At 34.5% G+C, this 21,074-nt stretch overlaps 1 protein-coding gene and 1 long non-coding RNA gene across 8 annotated transcripts in view; one reads left to right on the plus strand and one right to left on the minus strand.

The window, feature by feature from the left end:
• Positions 1 to 21,074, plus strand: part of LOC138701645 (protein O-linked-mannose beta-1,2-N-acetylglucosaminyltransferase 1-like) — a 1,230,831-nt gene that overhangs the window by 694,970 nt on the left and 514,787 nt on the right. The window lies entirely within an intron of this gene.
• LOC138701644 (uncharacterized) lies at positions 1,065 to 6,852 on the minus strand. Of its 2 annotated transcripts, none has more exons than XR_011332651.1 (6): positions 6,180 to 6,852; positions 5,059 to 5,215; positions 4,708 to 4,958; positions 4,319 to 4,444; positions 3,895 to 4,102; positions 1,065 to 3,654 (listed from the first exon to the last, which is right to left on the minus strand). It is a non-coding gene; the product is annotated as an uncharacterized lncRNA (long non-coding RNA). The 2 variants fall into 2 exon arrangements; XR_011332652.1 differs by having other exon boundaries at positions 3,885 to 4,102.

Below are 21,074 nucleotides of genomic sequence, written 5' to 3' on the forward strand. Positions count from 1 at the left end.
GTGTTGCCAACTGTTACCAGATATCACCACATGTAGTAAAATCACGATCCTATGTACTGAATGACTTTACTCACCGTACTTTACCTTAATGTTGGAAGGTTATTCTAAATAGTTTCAATAATAATGAGAAATGTATTGCTATGTTCTATTCTTTTATTCCTTTACATTATTATTAGTATTAGCATTAATAGGTTACTAGACGTAAGTATACAACAAAATATAGTATATAATATTCAAGAATCAAATCTGTTCCAAGACCAATTAAATTATTGTCACTTCACTTCAAAGATTCCAGCGTACATATACTGTACTTCCTAAAGGTAGATAAATTAATAACCAATTGACTTTTGGTTGGAATTCGAATGAACTTCTGATTATCTTTTGAAATTAGTAAGGAAATGAATAATACAACTAGGCTAAAACTGAAATAATAATAAATCAACTTACAAAAATAATTTTGGTCCTTAAAAGCCATAAGTAATTTCACTTCTAGATACCTTTTTAAAGATTTCATTTGTTTGTAAATTGCTTAATAATGTTACACTTACACTTATTATTTCTGCAACTCCACGTCTGTCATTGAAAAAATGTATGATACATAACTGTGAAGTCTCTTTTTGGCTCTTGTGTCCTAAATTTAAATAAGAAAAAACAAATGATTCAAGAAATGTGAGCTGGTGAAAATTAAATACTCAATTAATAAAATAATTACTACCAAAAGAGTATTTTATTAATTCTATACAAAAGATGGATTACACAGAACAGATGGCCAGAAATCATAGATTTATACACAACATACAGCATGAAACGATCATCAAAAAATGCTTTTTGTACACAATAACATCTTTCAAACGAAGTGAAATAGCCAATAAGTTCAATAAATATTATGCTAATAAGTAATAACTATAATTAATAATTATCTACAAGCTGTAAAAGGGAATAAAATAGTATATTGTTGAAATTAGGGGGTATGGTTTATTACGTGTATTTATAATTTTAATTACTTTTTCTACATTTAATTATATTTTAATTTCTATTAGATTAGTTGGTGGTGTGGGTGTTAGTTTTATCTGTGTACGTCAGACTATTAAGGAAAAACTGAAAGAAATATTAAATCTACAATCTACTTTATATAACAATATTTAATCAAGAACTGAATATTACTATTCATTTAATAACATAAGACCCAAAACATCTCCAAGTCCAGACAATACACATGCTGATTTTCTTAAATATGTTGGCAAACAAGCAAACTCACTACTTTTATCTTGTAATCTCAACTAAAATACAATATCTGTCTGGAGAAAATCTATCATAACATCAATTTTGAAAAGCAATTATTGAACTAATATCTTTTCGAGTTATCGACAGATACCACTTACCAGTATGATAGCCAAAATTATGGAAGAGATGATTTCATAGATTGAATTGGTTCCTGGAATCTAGTAACTAACTTTCATCTTATTGAGTTGACTTTAGAAAATTACATTCAACAAATGGACAGATTTTAAATTTTAGTCAAGATATTAAAGATATTTTAAACAGAAAACAAAACACCTTAGCAATTTTAATTTATTTTCAAGGATCATATGGCTCTGTAAATATAAATCACTTAAGAAATTGCAAACTTAGGGTGTCCATGATAAAGTGTTACATTGGGTCAGTGACTTGATTATTTGATTCATTGTCACAAATATGTAAATAGAGACAGATTCATCTGGGCTTCCCACATTGTTGTTTTCAGGAATACATTTTCCAATATTAATGTCGATGGTCTAACTAAAGAAATAGGTCTTATGATAATCTCATCATTTGCAGATAATATGGTTGTCTAGAACAAAAAATCACAGTCCACAAATATTAATAAACTGAGCCAAAATCCCAACAGACTTTTTGACTCTACTTGGAGAACTCAAACTTGCTCAATCAAGGGAAACTTTACTAATAAAACACAATCCCAAGTTATTTCAAAATGAATAGTATATAAGTTAACTTTAACAGATGATGTTAAGAAATGTGATACTTCTCCAGACATTTTAAAAATCATTAGAAACGATAAATGATCTGGTCAGTGAGTGACTACATACAGTATTTTTTATAGATGGATCCTGTTTATCAAGCCATAGATGTAGTGGTGTTGTAGTACAATACCAGTATATTCCCTTTTACAGGGAATTATATTCAAACACTTGTTTGCCCCATTTTAACCGTGACAATGCTTTTTAGTTTTTTAAACTTTCTGGTTATTGTATTGTGTTTGTGTTTAGTGAAAGATTTTAGATAAGGGTGCAAATAGCCATAGTAGCTGACGCGCCCTTTTTAAACGCCACTAACTAACTAACTAACTAACTAACTAACTTCAAACACTGACTAATTTTGATAGTGAAAATTTAGATACACTTTTAAGCTTACAAAATCTCCAGTATCAACTTCATAAATCTGAGAAGGCTGTCATACTATCAGACTCAAAATCAGATATTCTTGCTGCAGTATTGGACGTAACAGCATGAAATCTCAATATTTTACAGTGTTTTAATATTTTAAGCAAAATGGTCGAATTACATCGACGACTGGTACTTCTGTGGATCCATGAACTTTATGGAGTGGGAGGTAATGAGGTAGTTGAAAGGTAGCAAAATTACTGTAAGGTTATCTATACCTGCATCTTACCACACTGTTAAAAGAATAACAAGATCAGAACATGACAATGTGGTAACAAAAATCGGAATGATTCTAAAGCAAATGAAAAAATTGCAATAGGCCATCCGGCATCCGCTCCACGATGGAGGAAAATCCTCAGAAGAAACCAACTAATCAGACCAAATGGGGGATCCAAACTACCCTCGAGTGCAGCTCTGAATTTGCAGGCCAACGAGTCTACCGACTAAGCTACATTGGTGGCTCCACTAAAAATATGAAGTACATGGCACTCAGATTATTAAATTGACAAACCTAAGCAATTATTCATCAGTTAAGCTATAAAATATAATACATAGCAAGCAAGTTAATTCAATTTAAAAGTATAAACAATTCAATCAGTTGAAATATACAGAAATTGATAATAAATATCATGCAAATTACTTCACATTACAAGCATAAACAATTCATCACTTGTGGTATACAGCCTACTATTTAATTTATAGCACATACAATTCATCAGTTAAGCTATAGGCCTACAGTCTACTATTGAATTTACAGCATATATAATTCATCAATTAAGCGAAACAAAAATATAGTACAATACATAGTAAAAATAATACACCTAATTTAATAACTGAACTTCTATGAAAATCTACAGTGGCAGTACTCATATTATCACAGGCCATGATTGTCTCAAATATTTACAAAGAACTGATATTTCAGAATCTCCCCATGCCATTTCTGAAATCTCAATGAAGATATGGATCATTGTCTTGACTGTTTAACTTTACACAGCTTTCAATCATCTGGTTAAATATTGGAGTGCAAGATAACAAATGACAACAACTGCTGAACACTTGGTATCAATCAACCAACAACTTCATTAGATTAAAGGGGGAAAAAAAACTGAAAGAATTAATTGTATATAGACACAACACATAAGACAAGGCCGCTTCAGAACAGTAATTGGCAAGGCTCTGTTGTTTTAGGATTCTTATGTAGATTCAATTTCACCTGAAAGAAAAAAGTAGCATCTATAAGTATGCCTAATTATGAGAAATAAGAGAAACGGTTGCAATAGTAGTAGTAGTAGTAGTAATGATAATAATAATAATAATAATAATAATAATAATAATAATAATAATAACTGCAAAGTATGGAAATTAATATTGAAATATAATATCAAAAGGTGATTTCACACCATCAACTCTTATCATTTAGTACAACAAATCTATTATATTCACTTGCAATCACCAGTAGCTGTTCTTTCCTCCATTTTGTTGTTGGCTGATTTTTCACAAGTCTGCTATGATATGCAGCACTATCCATGACAATAACGCATTGCCCTAATGTTCTCAGGTCAACAACTGTGTTTGCACCCACTTCTCAACTACAGGGCTATTCATAGCACTATGGTAGTCCTGACTTTTCTTTCAATTGCATGAAAAAATTAAATCAGCACCTGCAATAAAAATTATACCTGGGCATATAATTGCGTCACATGAATTCACAGCATTTAAATAAAGAAAATAAAACATAACATAACATGACATGAGATCCTCTTTGGTGAAAGGCTTTCCCACGTTTTTATTTAGTCACCAATTTTTATATTTTTGTACCCTGATTTAAAAAATTACTCTTGCCAAATTTATGTAAAATATAAATCAATATAACTTACCGAGTATAAATCCACCTTTCGTTCCGGCATCTAATCTTCCACCCTCATTTGTTGGTCTATGAATAACACCATTCATGTCACTGGAAACTTCACCTGGTTTATTTCATGAATAAGTGGGTGATCCTACTTAAAAAAATAGAGAGAGACAAGCAATTCACATTGACACTCTAAGAGACACAAAAATTTTAAAGACAGGAAAACCGTTCAAGAATTTTATAACTAACCTCTAGTTATAATATGAAACTATTAATTGCAAAACATGTTGTTCCCACTTGAATTCATTACTAGTAGCCTATATTAATTGCAATTTCATATTCCACATAAGTGTTAACCTATTTGTTAGTAAAAAAATTCAATCACTCAATGTCTCACAATACATTGAAATTTACCATTCATAAAAATCCAAGTCTCATCCAAGAATACTACGGGTTTAGGGTTCTCACGCTCCACATTTCTTATATATTCTCTTAAAAACGAATAACATCACTTTCTCGTACATGTGTATAAGGATCCCCTTTGCTCCATAGAAATTTCATCTCTTTCAAAATTTTTTTCACCGATGATAAGGATACTCTAAATAAATATGTTTCATAATCATCATTCATATGTTCCAGAACTTTTGCTGCTGTTAGTACTTCCCCTGTAACAGTAAATGAAAATTATGCCATATTTTTATACATATGACTAATATCAGAATTACATTGCATAAATCAACACAATAATTCCTGTAACTTCCCTACCTTTATGTAACTTGTCATAAATAAATCTCGCAATTTCATCTTTCGTAAAATCATCAGCATCAGTCACTGGATGTTTACGTAGTCTATGTTTTCCTGGTGTCAGAAGTGGGGTCCCCTTCTGTGAATTTCTCACATTCGTGGCTGTAGTAAAGCCAAGCTGTAATAACAAACAATAACATAACACTTCTAAAAATTGTTATATCATAAAATTCATGCATGATACCAACATTTGCAGCTATATGAATAGAAAATGATCAATATGTTAGGTTGGGTCTACGATAGGTTTAAGTAGGCTAATATTTAGGTAATTCTCCAGAAAAGCTACATCAAAGAAGGCATAATTTTATTTTGTTTAATTGATTTCTGTGATATTTACATAGTGATGAACACGTGGTTTTAGTGCACAGCCACAAATACTTTCAGCACAAAAATCCTTTGACACTTACCTGTATATTCTAATGCATTGTTGTAGTCCCTCCCTCAAACTTGTTACTAATTACCAATATAACATGCGAGAGGTCCATGACGAAGAGAAATGGTTAGTTTCCCAGTAGTGCGTCCTCGTCCTCTCGAGTGTTATATCTTAACAAGTACTTTGGGTGGGGTAGCTTTTCTGAAGAAACACCATATTTAATATTACTTAGACCAGTCATGAATAAATTATTCAGCCAGAGTCAACGTTCCTATGCTTTATAGAGTATGTTATATAGTTATTATATAAAACTGAATTATTTTTAAGCACCATAACAGGCCAACATTCATGTAATATTTGCTGCAATATCAAGTTAATAATTACAATATGACTTGTATTTTCTTCGGCCGATGTGGCATGTAAATTGTGATCTGAACGGTTAATTTAATACTAAAAGAGAAAACTGGAAATTTACTTTCGTGCTGTTTGATTATTTGTTCGTCTAATTTGTAAATGTATTTAAGCAATCACCTACTGCAGTATTACAGTATCTTAAATGTATTTAGTTTGGCAATATGAAAATCACTGACTTGATTAAACATCTAGGCCTAACTTAAAAATTTGTTTTGTTTGACCACAATCATGAAATTATTAGTGCAAACTCCTAAAACTGAATACCACTTTGAAATGTATGCTTAAGAATACTTACTCCTAATAATTTTCCTATTCTGGTTGTAATTGCTGTCTCCGTTAGCATAATTCCTTCTTCATTATCTTCTTTCTTCAACTCATTATACACGTGAACTACAGATTTCTGAAGCGTACTCTGAATGCCACACATTTTCTTCCTTGGAGGAGTCACTGCAACACTATTTCATTTTTTTGACATAGTAATAAAAATCTAAACACGAAAGAAATTCATTAAAATTTGAAATAATATTTCTATCCATTACCCACGTGCATTATCACGCCCAAGTATATTATATTTATTCGTACTTATCTGACTATTCTTGAATTATAACCACAACGTAACACATAAAATAACTATTATGTATTAATATTAATACTAATATTAATTAATTATTAATAAGTTCGAATTTCACTATCTTCCAGTAACCGGCTGAGAAATCTAGTACAATTTTAATTTCATGGAACTCCAGTACCGGCAAATATTGTCGATATTTGCCTCGGCTGCCAACATACCAGTTACAAAATCACTACCATTTATAGTATTTGTCAGTATCGAAATTCGAAACGAAGTTGGCAAAAGAAAATTCAACCTTCAAACTAGAAAATCACCATAATCCACTAGCATTTGTAGTAATGGGGGAAAAATGGTTAGGTTTCACCCTTAGGGTATCAAGTTACCTGGTCTTCCCTATACCTGATTGTTTTCTCTCTTCTTGTGTGTTATGTTTTCTCTGTCTTGTATGTAATGCTTTCTCTCTCTTTTATACGATGTTTTTTCCCCTGTATTTGCTGTTTTCTCTTTCTTGTGTGTAATATTTTCTCTCTCTCTTGTTTCTAATGCTCTCTCTCTCTCTCTCTCTCTCTCTCGTATCTGTATTTACCTTCTTTTACCTTTTTTCCCTTCATATTTTTCGTTTTACGTCTTTTTTTTTTTTTGTTCCTTTTACTACTTCATGTGAAGGAGGTAATGTCGGAAATAAATTAATTCGTATTGAGATCTGAATATTTATGTATGACACCGTGCAAGATTAAGGAGAATTAACCGTGCCAGGGAATGAAGCCCGCACTTTTGTGGTGTTTGAGCTACGACTGTACCGCTCATTTCGTTGCTTCTTCTTCATATGATATGTAATTTCAAATTGTCATTAAATGAAGAATCGTAGCGAAGGTTAGATGAGGAATATAGACCCTTTTTGCAAAGGCGATTCCTTCCTCTTCAATGCCCTTGTATTGGAAGTGAAGTCTTTAAATCATTGTTTGAGATACCCACCGCAAGTGGTATTGAGAGTAGGGGACGTTACTGGGAACCCCTAACGCATTCTATCGCTCTGCGATAAAATGCTCTTGGTAATACCACTGAATACCCTCGAACATACAGCATGAATGCGCAAAGCAGTACTTCACCTCAGTGAAATATAATCCCTATCAGAAAAACTGGCGACGACTCTTCTGTTTCATGGAATGCTCACGATCTTTATCGTAGATGTCAGGCTATAATACTGCAAGTGTCCTTTTGTATTACTCTTTTCCTACGAAATGGTGCGTGAGAGAAACAAGAAAAGGAAAGTAATGGTCCAAGTCTTAGCGGTAACAATGTTATACGAGCTTAATGTTAGTAAACATGTCAAAAATAAATAAATTAATGAAGACGAAGATAGGAAATAAAACATAAGAGTTGAGATAGGAAAAAGGGGGCAGTATAAGTAATTACAGGAAGAGAATAATAACGGAAATAAATAAAGAAACTTAACAAAAGAATGGGAAAGGAAATGAAAATATAGAAAATAAAAGAGAAACAAATAATGTAAGAAAGAAATAATTAATATAATAAAGAAAAAGATGAAATAAGAAGGAAAGGGAAAAATACGTTCACACGTTATTACATAGACATATGCGCACATAAAGTGCAAAGACATATATACAGATACATGCATAAATTACAGAGACGTATACGTATATTAATTGCAGAGACATATACCTACATAAATTGTAGAGACGTGCATACATCAGAGACATGTGTACATAAATTGTAGAGACATATGCCCTCATAAATTGTAGAGACATGTGCATACATCAGAGACATATGCGTACATAAATTGTAGAGACATATACCCTCATAAATTGTAGAGACATGTGCATACATCAGAGACATATGCGTACATAAATTGCATAGACATATGCGTACAGATACTTTAAGTTCCAGAAAGGAGGCAGTGCGCATGATCAGAGGACGAACGATCTGGTTCACAAGAGAACGACTAGTTGAGGTAATAAAATTAGTTTTGTTTCGTTGTATGTCTGATTATGCGCACTGTCTCCTTCCTGGGACTTAAAGTATTTGTGCGACGAAACTTTTTTCTAAGACTGTACATAAATTGCAGAGACACACATGTACATATATTGCATAGATATATACGTGTAGTACATAAATTATAAATTGCAGAGACGTACAGGTTTCCCTAAATTGCAGAAGCGTATTGCACATAATGTAGAAAGATACGTGCGGAAATTACAGAGACATATATTATACGTACATGAATTACACAGACATAGGCTACATGAATGGGTTATTTATGAAAGGGCCTAAGTCTTGAATACTAAATTGTTAGCAATTTAAGAAAAACTGCTTACAGACCGAAATTTTGAAATTAAGGCTGAAATAAAAATTGTATCATGAATTCTACTAAGCATTAGAGTGTGAAACTTAGTCCTCTTCATATCTAAATCGAAGTATCTACACCCAAAGAGCAGTTATTACATTACAAACTCATTTTCACAAAATCAGCGTCTTAGGCTCTTTCATAAATAACCCATTCACATGATGTAGGTCTACATAAAATACATACATATATACGTGCATAAAATACAGAGTAGTTCCCTGCAATGTTCAAACATGAGAGAGGCAACCATGACATTATGAACTTTGTTTATTTCATATGAAAAACTAATCGCAAGATCTGTGCTAAAATCTTTAAGCTATTAAAACATGAAGGAATGGGAATGGACAGCGAATATTTTATAACAGGGTGAAATAAACACGATAGGCCTCCTTCTGCAGAACTAACTTTACTACAAACTTGAACGGAATATAGTGCCTGCAATGCACGATGCTAGTAGTCTACAGAGAGATAATATACGTACACACAGTTATAATTATAGACGGCTTTTTCCGAAAGGTGTGGAATTATACGGAGTTGATTCTTTGTGATGTATTGTGGGCGAAAGAATAATTTTCAGTCATATTCTTTCATTGTTTCAGTTTCTACTATATTCTTTCTACTCGTTATAAAAGTGTTCCATAATCATTCTAAGTTCATACTGCTCCAAAATATTCTATGTAATTCAGGAATCCGTTGTTTGATGAATATTAGTAGTGTATAGACCCAGGAACAAAATTTGGGCCACAAGCACGGAGCATGCGTAGCATGTTATAACTGAAACTTGGAAAATTGAAGGTTTCAGTGTCATAATGGGCCAAGCGCCATATATTAAAAATGGAGAAAACAAGAGTTAAATTAAGTGATTATCATAATTTAATTAAATATATAGCAAGTAATATAAAGTCTGCATATTAAAACTAAATGATAAGTCAATATTCATTAAACTATGCTATTCACTAACTTTAACCGTTGCTTTCTCCGTTTTTAATAAATGGCACTTGGCCTACTATGGCTCTGAACCCTTCAGTTCAGGTGCTCAATTTTTCTTTCTGGATCTGTACATAAAGTCCATGTTAACACGAACAGGTCTGTATGGTCTACATATGAATGTTTAAGTTGCTGTGGCAGCAAATAGTATAAGAAATTAATCATACACAAACACTTTTAGTAGTAATAAACTTAATTTTAATAATTAAACAGTTAATCTCGTAAACTTTACATCACATAGTTGTAACAAAAACAGCTCCTAAGCAAGAGCACGCACGCACACATACATCTATCTGGCCATTCCATAACGCATCTTTTTCGATAAGCAACCTTCAGTCGTGCTGTAGGATATTGAACACGGGCACTACGACCTCTGTACGGAGCTAAAGGCCTGTGGAGGTCGTGATGAGGTCCATCTGCTTCGAAAGCCGGACAAATCCCTCCAAGCTCCCGTCTTGGTGCAATTTGTTCACGCGGATGTTTCGTGTCGGTCCCTGGGCCCTTGTTTTTACACGACGCAGGACTTGCATATTGCCAACGTAGGAATAATGAAAATAAAACTCCCGAGTCAGAGGTGATACATGGGGGACATTTTTACTTGTTTACCATAGTCCGTCCGACGCTTTAGAGGCAGAGCGCCGGCAATTTAAGGACGATATTTCAACAAGTAAGTCCAAGGCGATTGCGTTAAACGAGGTAAGCACATTACACCTGTAAATCAGAATATTTTGCTTGGTTAGCCGAGTATTGATGCAGAGAGAATTGCACAGAATTTTAAAACAAATGTAAAAAGGGACTAAAGAGTAGAGAGAAATAAAATGTAAAACATAGAAGTAACAAGGATAAAGTAGGCCATACCTAGGCCTATAATAAATAAATAAGAAAGAAAGAAAATTTGAAGAATACTTGTAAGATGTGCGTCAGGATCTGAGGAATTGTTCTCTTGACTTTGTAACCAAATTGCTAACTTCGTGGATGGCTAAAAACTAAATTACATCGCCGGAATTATGAAAGTCTAAGCACATCAGGCAACACAGACTGAAATATTAAACAGTTTAATGCTACTTACGACACAGTGTAAGTTATAAACTGCATGCAATCAATCAGTTAGGTACCGATACAAGAAATAAATTAATTGGTGTGACACTAATGCACATAGTCTGTAATAATATTGGCAACACAAATAAGGACGTAATAAATTAAATTACAATATATGTATGTACTATATATACAGGGTGATTCACGAGGATTTACCGTTCTTCACGGACCTTATTTCCGAAGACATTCTGAGCAAAAAATTTCATATAAACATGGGTCCTATTCACAATATTTACAGAGTTACGTTTCGTTATTGGAACTCATTGCTGTGAACGCGTCATCTTGGTCAGCGTGCAGTCAGCAGCCAGCGCGAACGCTACGGATATCAAACATAGCCGTATGCAGTTACGTAGAGCGACGAGTGCCGTTCACAAGCGTGCTGCCAAGTGTACTCAAGCGGACGGCGACATTTTTTAAAATGTGTTGTAAACTCTCCAAGACTGTAAATTAGGATGCAAAATTTAACTGCAAATAATTAAGTCGGTGGAAATGGTGTGATTTGTAATAGTTGTTGTAATAAATGCGTAAGAATAATGTAATTTTATAGTTAAAATAGAGAAAAAGAATGTCTGTACGAAGTAACTAGAGTTCACAGCACATTTTTAGCTTCATAATACTTGCCAATTAAGAAATGATACTTCTGAATGGTTAATTCTCTATTTGTATTATTCTTTTACCTTTAAACTAAAGAAAAAACGTATTTTACAAACAAATTTAAATTAATGTAACTCTGAAAATACTGAAAGTAGGAACTATGTTTATATGACTTTTTTGCTCAAAATGTCATCAGAAATAAGCTCCGTAAAGGACGGTAAATCCTCGTGAATCACCCTGTATATACCTATACTGTCTCTGTGTGTGTGTGTGTGTGTGTGTGTGTGTGTGTTTTTCCGAAGACATTCTGAGCAAAAAATGTCATATAAACATTTGTCCTAATCTCAATATTTTCAGAGATAAAAAAAACATTACAAATAGGGAATGAACTATTCAGAAGTGCCATTTCTTTAATTGGCTAGTGTTCTGAAGCTAAAATGTGTTATTAATTGCTTCGTACAGATTTTGTTTTTCAATTTCTAACTAAAATTACATAATTTTTAAGCACTTATCAAATCGGCTTCACGAATGACACTCAGACAATGTGTCGGACTTTGATAATCATCGCATCATTATATAGGGTTCATAATGGGCCAGTGTAAGTCTTAAGTGCTAGGATAATTCCCTATTCTGACCTCCGTATATCCAAGTCAAGCTAAGCCAAAGTAAAGTATCTTGCTTTATATTACTCGACCAAGGCCAGTGGACTCCTGCAGCCCGGAGCCGTGGCGCTACTGCTCCTGCGTTCGTAATACCGCATTGCGATAGTTCACATTACGCCCGCGACTCCACTCGCCTTGGTCGAGTAATACGTAGTATTGATACATTTCTTTTGCCATTCGCGGCGTGCTTAATTAACAAAGAGAACATCACAGAATGGTGCTGTATTGTTCGTGATTAATATGTGGATTTTTAACTTCCATAGCAACCTAGACTTAGTAATGTATAATTATGTCGTTTATTACACTCGCATAGTATACTTTTTGCCGTAACAATCGTATTGTGTTCTATAATCTATTCCTTTGTTCAAGCTTCATGTTCGTACGAGAGTATTAATGTTTGTGTTTCATACGGTGACATTAAATAATATTTTTCCGGGAAATTCTACCACCGTTTCTGCTGAAAAAGTAAAGAAAGGAAGTGTATTTTCTCAAAATTCCAGGAAATTTTATAGTTTCAGAATATGCAAAACATTGGTGACAATAACAAAACATTGTTCTCTACAAAAAAAAAAGTTAATTAAATTAAAATGCAAATATTTAACAATTAACATTGGCTTCCATTCCGTACTAGACTGCAGATCAATATAAGCATAATTTCGTTGATGTTAGGTCTGTCAGCTTTGCTCTTTTATTTTCTCAACTCAGTGTAGGCATTCTTAGTAAAACAGTCAGAACTATTATTAAAAATTGGTACCTATATTCAAATAGATTTAACACAGCATCGTGGTCCAGAGGTTAATCAGTGGAACTTGTGTTTGGAGAATGTCCGTGGGTTCGAATCCTGCTTTATATGATTGAGTACCTGCCTCCTGCGGTGACTGAGTGGTCAGACCTTCAGCCTGTCATGTGGTTCGTGCTCGAGTCCCGGCCAGGCCTGAAATTTTTCATGGAAGATTCCATAGTGACACTTGTGGCGGACAAGGTCGCAGTTTGTTTTTCTCGGGGTCCTCCTGTTTCCGTCACATTTTTCCATTTCTCCATAGCATTCCCCGAACGCTGGCTTTCGACGCATGGAGAGGGCTGGCCTAGGGATGAGGGGATGATCTGCTTGAAAACTGAGTACGCAGCGAACCTTAGTGTGAGTTTGGGAATACGCCTACCTTGAGGGTTAGCGCAATAGATCGTAGAAGGTTGCAGTGCTGGGCCATAGTGTCCCCTCCCGAAAAGTCCATTTCAATTTTATTTCATTCCATGATTAAATATCTGGATCGTATTTTTCCCAATGTGTTCTTCAACCATAAGTCAGTCTATTTAAGCGGACGTAAACAATACGTTGAAATATCTTGTATATCCGGAAATAGAAGTTCATATAAATCACCTACAGTTTGTGTAAATATTGGAGTACCTCAAGGTTCTGTCTTGGGAGCTCTCTTATTTCTCCTGTACGTAAACGATCTACCATTAAGCTTAAAAAGTGTTTTGTTATCATGTACGCTGATGACATTTGTCATGATTTCTGGGGATAATCCCCAGACTTTGGAACAGAATTAGAAGATTTGAGAAAATGTTTCTGTGTTAATAGGCTACATCTCAATGTTAACAAAATAGGCTTCATAAATTTTCATACAGCGCAAAATATAAAAGATAGGATTTTAATATAAATATCAACAACGCACAGATTATGAGATGGTCTGATGTCAAATTCTTAGGTGTAATGTTTGATGGTTATATGAACTGGAATCAACATTGTATTTATTTAATTTCTAAATTAAATGTGGTTGGTTATCAATTACGAATACTGAGTAGTATGTTGAGCTATGCAACACTATTATCCTTTTATTATGTTCATTTTGAATCCAGATGGAGTTATGGTATCTGTTTCTGGGGAGTTTGTCCCCTAATACAAAATATATCTGTGATTCAAAAGCGCATTCTACATTGTATTTTTAAAATAGCATCTAGGAGATCGTGTAGAGACTATTTTAAATATTACATCATTTTGACAGGTTATTATGATGTGTACTTTTTAAGTTTGATTTGAATGTGTATATAGCAACATCACTGATTATAATTCCAGTGAAGAATGTCATGATTATAATACAAGAAACTGTAACGTATGTAACATCAAAACATAATTTGTCTATGTACACTAAATCACTCATGGTTCTAGGTTTAATTATTGTTTAACAGTCTACCTGAATATATTAAACAAATCAGAGAGAAAAGATTATTTAGGAAATTGGTGAAAGAATATATAGTCACACTATTTCTTTATGATAATAATGATGTTCGAAATGTTTTAGCATAATGTATATTCAATATTGTTTTTTACTTGATTTTTAGTCAAATTTTATATTGTTAGTAGGCTGTTTTAAAACTGTGACTTGCCATACAACCTTTTGGTTTTTTAAGGACAAATAAATATCTATGTCAGGTCATTCCAGTATTCATCTCCGCAATCTAAAACATATCGACGTCACTATTTTATCGACGCTAAATAACCGTGCAGTTTATACAGCATCGTTAAAAATCGATTAATGTATTACATCAAGGAAAATCTGTATTTAACACAAATTTCAGACTCTTGTTTTTTTCTTTTTATTTTGTCTTCTTCTTCTGCCAATACACAGTTTTGGGTTGTTTCCCGTCTGTGAACTACAAATGCAATTGGTCCGTCCAACGTCGGTGAGGTCTGCCTAAATCTCTTCGTCCTCGTGGATGGTAAAACGATAGTCTCTTTGGTAAACGATGTTCAGGCATCCTGAGGAGGTGGTTTTTCCATTTACGTTCATAATGTTGGACGTCTGCGGTCGTCTCCTCAACTTCCCACTGATTTGTTATGTCTTCGCTCCTAATGCGGTCCCGCAAGGTAACACCTGTCAGTGATCGTAGAAATCTAATTTCCTTTTGCCGCAATGTCCAACATTCACTGCCATATAACAGAGCTGGTTTGATATCATATTGTGAAATCGGATTTGGACCTCTTTTCGCATTTGTTTTCCAAAGTTCCTTCTCAAGATACCATTTAATTGATTATATTTCAATATATTTTTATTTATGTCTTTTTGATAATTATACAAAGAAATATGACTACCTAAATATACCAAATCTGTCACTTGTTCTATTATTTTGCTATCAACCACTGTTTTTCCCCGTAGAAAGTTTTTGCCATAAACTGCCATTAATTTTATCTTTTCGTTGCTGTTTTCATATTGTATTAAAAAAAAATATCTGTAGTTTAAAAACAGAGCGTTGTAATTCGTCTTCAGTTTCTGCTTTTTATTTCGTGATAAGCAAATATTAAGCAGAGGGACATTGACGTGCGAAAGGGAAATTTTCATTTAGTCAAGGGGAAAGGAAATTTTTCCATAAAGATTTAGCAGCATTGATTTCACATATTTCGAATTTGGATTATCGCTATGAAATATAATAATAATAATAATAATAATAATAATATTAATAATAATAATAGGCCTAATAATAAACAATTTAAAAGGTAGCCTTTGACTCTCTGTATTTTCTAACTTATGGTGAACGAAATCGACGAGATATTCTTCTTTATTGTGATCTCCATAATACTGTCACTGAAAATAGACGACTTTAGGCAAAGTGGATTCGCAATTATAATAACAAAATAGAATCGTTTGTTCCTTCTAAAACGATAAGGCAAGACATTCGCCTCGGAGGTCGGGGGTTAAGGAGCTATTTTCTTTTATTGCCTGCGCTTTCGAATGTCACTGTACCCAGGGGCAGTTTCAACTGGATGGCCTCAGCTACGAACATGGAGAACTCAACAACTCCCATCTTTAAAGAGTTGTTCTCTTCTTGAAAGTTCTCCTGTATCTGATTTCTACTTGCTTCACTAACTTTGCCCTGTCTTCGATACATTTTTTTTATTAATATTCAGCAGAATAATTATTTTATGACTCTTATTCATCAGTGTTTCCAAGCCTTTATTCTTCACAAGAAATTCAAGATCGTCCTTCATTAGGTTAACAACCTGTTGCTAGTTTATTAGTGATATTTAAGCTCTGATTCTTACTTAATGTTTGCTAACAGCTATTCTGGTAATGATTATCAATCCGTATTCAATTATTAGCAACGTTCTTGGCTACTTTCGAACATACACATTGAGAAAATAAATTTTTGGTTTCCAACCGTGTATTTATGTTTAAAATCTCCTAGTTCTAAAACTACAGCAAACTCCCCACTGTAGTAGTGCCCCAGTATTTATTTATTTATTTATTTGTTTATTTATTTATTTATTTATTTATTTGTCTGTCTGTCTCCATCTGTCTGTCTGTCTGTCTGTCTGTCTGTCTGTCTGTCCGTCCGTCCGTCCGTCCGTCCGTCCGTCTATTTATCTATTTATTTAAGAAAGACCCAGTTACAATAGACAGTACAAAATTTTAGTCATATCATGAAGAAGAAAAAAAGAGAAAATATGAGAAGAGAGACAAATACAGATATAAAATGGAAGGTGTAAATGTAAAAATGAAAATTAGAGTAAGAATTAGATAGCAATATTATTCAAGTCGACTATCTTCAATTTCTTAGTAAGAAAAGTTTATATTTAATATAAAAAATGCGAAAATATAGATCTCATATTTTACATAATTCGTTGAATTTAGAATACGTTCTTAACAGTGGTGCATTTTATGTGATGAGGTGTTTTGTTTTATCTTGTGTATTAATTGACGGTAGCTTAAATTTGATCTTCAAACGTGAAGCTGGATTTGTACAATATTTCGCTATTGTCCAATAGACCGTTGAATATTTTATACGGTACAAAAAAAATTTCTCAGCAAGTAATCTGCAATAGGCAAGATACATTACATTAAATTAAGTAGACTGTTGTACGAAATTTGTTTGGAAGCCGAATAATGATATTTTGTAAAATAAAGGTAATATGCACGGATAAACGTAAAACGTGATATTCGAAAAGAAACAAACCTACTTCTTTAAGAAATTGACCATTTTATTTCGGAGACATACATTGTATCAATCAGAAAACACATTCCATTACAAAATTTCGCTCTTAGCTTTCATTCATCAGTTATGTAATACAAACATACGAGGTGACAAGCGGTATTATGTACAGATACATTGTATCACAAGAAAATAAAGGAGGAAAAGCAGACCCACGAATAATTAATTCTATGATAATTCTTCAGCACTTAACGAAAGATACCGTACGTAAAAATATATCTTTGTAATGAATGCTGTTTAGCTTATATTTACTTTTAGAACTGTCCAGATTCGTTTATGTTCATCTTGTTATTCCCGTAATCGATCGCAGGACCAAGTCAATGTCCTCGTACTAGCTCACGTTCCCAGCCTATGCTGCAGTCAACATTTGTAATCGGTCCCCAACATTACAAACCTGCATATCACATTGTCATCTGTCTGGTTGGATGAGGTGACCGAAGACTTGGAAAGGATTGGTATTAGGAATTGGAGGTGGAAAGCAGAGGAGCGAGAGACCTGGAGAGGAATAGTAACAATTATTGTTGAAGATGCCAAGGCTCACTTCGAGCTGTAACGCAAATGATGATGATGGATGATGATGATGATGATTATTATTATTATTATTATCATCATCATCATTATTATTATTATTATTATTATTATTATTATTATTATTATTATGGACCATCAGCACCTTGAGTAGAGGAGAGGGCGCCGGATGTCCCGAGGGATTTGTTGGCGCAATGTCAGCTTATAGTGGCGCTAGTTTTTAAAAGAAGAAAAAAATTAATGTAAATTTTCCTTAATCCAAATATTTATTAGTTTTATTACAGTTATATCCTTTCTTGTTCTCTTCACACAGCTGCATAATAAGTGAACATAATACAAAAATAAATATTATCCTACAATATATAATACAACCGTTTAGAATGTGTTAAGAAAGTGGAAGTTTCTCAACATGGAAGTGGTATGTCAACCTGGTGGTAAAGAGTAGGGGGAGTTCAAGGGGACGTAATGTTTTAAGCAGCGGGGTGGCGCAACCAAATCAAGCTCCGCCTCAGACTTAAGCTTTTACTGCTTTCATTGAGACATTCCCTTCATCAAAAACATTGTTTATGTCAACTGTTTATCATAATGTTCTATATAATGAAGAACAACCTCTAGTCAACTTCCCCAACATATTATTAATGTATATAAATTGTAAAATAAACCCTTATACACATTAAGCGAACTTCATTGCACCCTGCGAAACAGTTAACACACATCATTACATTAGCATATGCCGAGTAGCCTACTTATTTCTCTCAGATTCAAGTGTTCAAGAACCCGACTGTACCTACTCAGGAATAAACGGTTTATTAGGTATTTGTACAATATCCTACAGTCAATGTCAGTGGCATTCAATCTATGGTACGCGTATGGTTGTCTCAAGAGATACCTTATTCTACTGTCTAGGTTTGTAAAAATGCTGACATATTTATGTTAATAATTATTGCAGTTTACATATTTTCTTTTGCAATATCAACTCTTGTTTTGAATAATTTCAGGGGAAAAATTGTTCCGGGGCCGGGTATCGATCCCAGGACCCTTCGCTTAGCTCACGAATGTTCTACCAACTGAGCTACCCAGGAACTACACCCGACACCGGAACAATTTTTCTCTTGAAATTATTCAAGTCTGCTTCACAGGGAGCTTTAGGGCCTACCTGAAAGCCAGACTTGCGTAATATATACTGTACGTCACTGTAGGTACGTTAACAGAAAACCACAAAATTCAAGTCACACAAAGTTTGTGTGCACTCAAAGTTGGGTTTCTGGCGCCTTGTCAGCCCACTTGAGTTGTATGGATATAAAGAGAAAAGTTGAGACGGTGCCGAGTGTAGTTCCTGGGTAGCTCAGTTGGTAGTAGAGCATTCATGCGCTAAGCGAAGAGTCCTGGGGTCGATACCCGGCCCAGGAACAATTTTTCCCTTGAAATTATTGAAGTCTGGTTCACATGGAGCTTTACCCGAAAGCCAGATTTGGATAATATATACGTCACTGTAGGTACATTAACAGAAAACCACAATTCAGGTCACACAGTTTATGTGCACTCAAATTTGGGTTTCTGGCGCCTTGTCAGCCCACTTGAATTGTGTGGATATAAAGGGAAAAGTTGGGACGGTGTCGGGTGTAGTTTCTGGGTAGCTCAGTTGGTAGAGCATTCGTGCGCTAAACGAAGGGTCCTGGGATCGATACCCGGCCCCGGAACAATTTTTTCCCTTGAAATTATTCAAGTCTGTTTCACTGGGAGCTTTACCTGAAAGCCAGATTTGCATAACTCTTTGTTTTTCTTGCTTAAGTAACATTTTACATCATTGATTACTGTTATTTATTTTTAAGTAGGTTATTTTACGACGCTGTATCAACATCTCAGGTTATTTAGCGTCTGAATAATATGAAGGTGATAATGCTGGTGATATGAGTCCGGGGTCCAGCACCGAAAGTTACCCAGCATTTGCTCATATTTGGTTGAGGGAAAACCCCGGGAAAAACCTCAATCAGGTAACTTGCCCCGACCGGTATTCGAACCCGGGCCGCCCGGTTTCGCGGCCAGCCATGCTAACCGTTACTCCACAGGTGTGGACGGTTACTGTTATTACTGCATCAATAACTACTGTATGTTGTAGCGTTTCTTTCTTATTCCTTCTCTTCCTTTCCTTATCTTACTTCTATTCTTCTTTCTTCTTTTGTTATGTTGTATTTAAATTTAATTTAATTTATTTATTTTTTCATTTTCTCTCACTAGAGGACAGTGTTTATGTTTCCTATCTTTCCTGGTGGTTGAGACTAACTGCAAGCGAGCTTTCTGATTGGCTCTTTTGAATGAATAACCGTCTTCATGTACTCTATTCTTCTGTGATGTTTTCCTGGTCGAGACTTCTCTCGAGATCCGGCTCACTGCTGCGGGCGTCGCGACGCGTCGGTTCGATGTGCATCATATCTGAGACGTGATCGACTGCGAGAGAGCGCTCACCTTGCTTCGTAGTAAGAAGATCTGGTCTTCACGCTGGTTGTGGTATTTTCGTTGGGCGATGTTGGTTGCATGAATACTTCTTCTATGCGCAGAGTTGCTTTGTTGGATTTTCTATGTATTATTTTTCCTACCGTCATCATATACGGTATTTGTGACAAGTGTGGACCCACCGGCTGGACTTGCGAGAAAATAGATTGATTATATACATTTTCTATTTTGTGAATCAAGACTTTTCTTCCCGGAGAGGAACATGAATAAGCTAGATGATTAGATAACATATGAAGTGTAATGTTTAGGCTTAATGCGTGAAGTTTTATTGACGAAGGATAACGCTCTGAATCATTAAAAAGCTGGCCCCAGATCACATATACCAGATTGATCAGCCGTGTGGGCTTTGAACTGTCGAGTACTGGAAATATACATACCACGACACTTTTTCTACGATTGCTTCGTAATAACCATAAATGGAGTTTCACTGTTCTAATGTGTGCTGTATTGCCACGAACTAAACAGAACTGCACTGGATGAAAGTGCCACAAACCTACATTCCTTTCCCCCTATAGCCTACAGTTCCCGAAATTTTCCAAACATAAATTTTCGACATAGATACCCAGCCTCAGCTTTCATACATTACCTCGTTATATGGGCGAGGTTACTCGACTCCACTGGCACTGCGAAAGGACAAGTACCTTTTAATGTGCAGACTTACACCTTCCGACGGTCTTGCCTTGGTCTCCGAACATCACACTGTTATACAAGCGAGTTTATTCGACTCTACTCGCACTGCGAAATGACAAGTACCTTTTAATGTGCAGACTTACACCTTCCGACGGTCTTGCCTTAGTCTCCGAACATCACACTGTTATACAAGCGAGTTTATTCGACTCTACTCGCACTGCGAAAGGACAAGTACCTTTTAATGTGCAGACT

Source organism: Periplaneta americana, chromosome 6 (assembly GCF_040183065.1).
Source record: "Periplaneta americana isolate PAMFEO1 chromosome 6, P.americana_PAMFEO1_priV1, whole genome shotgun sequence".
Taxonomy (NCBI): domain Eukaryota; kingdom Metazoa; phylum Arthropoda; class Insecta; order Blattodea; family Blattidae; genus Periplaneta; species Periplaneta americana.